Here is a 1,794-nt window from a genome sequence, read left to right as displayed (position 1 = left end):
AAAATGTGATTTGTTATTACATATTTCTTTTTCAATATCGTTGGATTTGTTGTTATCGTACGATATGCTTATGTTTACGATTGGATCATATAAATTCGAATAAATATTTGACATTTTGTAATCACAGGATATGATAAATCTTTTTCGAATTTAAGCTCCATTAACAATAACTATTTATATGTGATTGATAATCATGTTAAATTTTGACTACTTCAAGATTTTTTCAATTTACAGAAATCGTTTGGYGAGTAATGAAGAAATAAGAGTTGAAGAAAATTTAAAAGATTCTAAAAAGGTATGTAAAAATTATATTATTTAGAAAATGTGAAGCTTATCTTTCTTTTTTCTTAGATTTTTGATTTTTTAAAACGATGGAATTTTTAGAAAATGAATTGTTTTGGTAATTTTATAAAGTTTAACCCCCAAACTTTTCATCTTCATTCTTGATATTTATTATATTATTTTCATCTTTTCATCTATTAATTAAAATAAACATACAATAATTGGTGTGAGACATTGTCACAAGATTATTTTTAAAAGAGATTTTCTCATTGTTTTGAATTTATGAAATGTTAAATAAGTTAAATACTTTTTAACCCGTGAATGAAAAATGTGTATTTCATTATTTTCTTCAAAATAAAAACAAAATTTTCCAAACAAAGATGTCCTTAATTGAGCATTGACATCATTATGTTACATAAATCTAAAAGTAAAAATATGGAGTTTTTTATGTGATACTTTGTGGAAAAGTTATTTCATAATTTTTTTTTTCAAAAATTTAGATTTTTTAGACTTATTTTGTTGGTTATATTAATTGTATTTTATTAACTTATAAATGTTTTAGACCTTTCGTTTTTCTATTCCGATTTTTAATCTCATCTATATATATTATATCTCATTTAAAGTTTTTTTCTTTCGTTTTACTAACTCTTCCATCATATTGCAAACTACACAATCAAATGTCTAAATCAAGATGGAAGCTACATTCTTTATGGTTTATTTTATGTTTTTATGTAAGCTATTTGTTGTTATTGATGTGTTGTATTTTTTTTTTTGCAGAATTTTTTTATCGTCGCTATTGTTGTTCTTTCTCCATAAAATTCATGTAAGAATTGTTACATTTTATATAATGATTTGTGTGGGTTATTTGTTGTTGATGGGTGCTTTTTATTCCACGTTATTATATTTTGTTAATTATTATTACATTTGTTTTTCTATGCATTATATATTGTAATTTTTGTTATGTAGAATGTTTTTATTGTCCATACCGAATGTTATTCCTCTATAAACTTTTTCTGGTAACAAATATTACATCTTAATTTATGATTTGTGTGGGTTATATGTTGTTGACGAATGTTTTGTTCAAAAATTTCTTCTCTATTATATTTTATTGAATATGATTCTTCATCATCCTTCTTTTTGGAATTTGTTTATGTTGTGTATGCGTTCTTTTTATGTGTCTTTTTATTTTGCGTAATTTTGTTTTATTAATATTTTTTATTTATTCAAGTTTTTATTTTTTTTGTTTTCTGACAACAATTAAATTATGATCAAGTGTGATCTATGTGGAGTTTTGTTATTATAAATTTTCTTCTCTATCTTTTATATTTATAGAGTTTCTCAATTTGTATTTTTATGTCATTCTCTGTATTGTGATTATTAATAAACCAGTATATATCATGTGACTGTTTGTCATTTAAAATGATACTTAAATGATGTTTATGTATTTATTTATTTGAAAAGAAATAAAATGTGATATCCATGTTGTTTTTGTATGTGTATTTGTTTGCTCTT

This window comes from Cynara cardunculus (genome assembly GCF_001531365.2).
Source record: "Cynara cardunculus var. scolymus isolate 2C chromosome LG 9, CcrdV1, whole genome shotgun sequence".
NCBI lineage: Eukaryota > Viridiplantae > Streptophyta > Magnoliopsida > Asterales > Asteraceae > Cynara > Cynara cardunculus.
Note: the sequence above shows the minus strand (reverse complement) of the source record.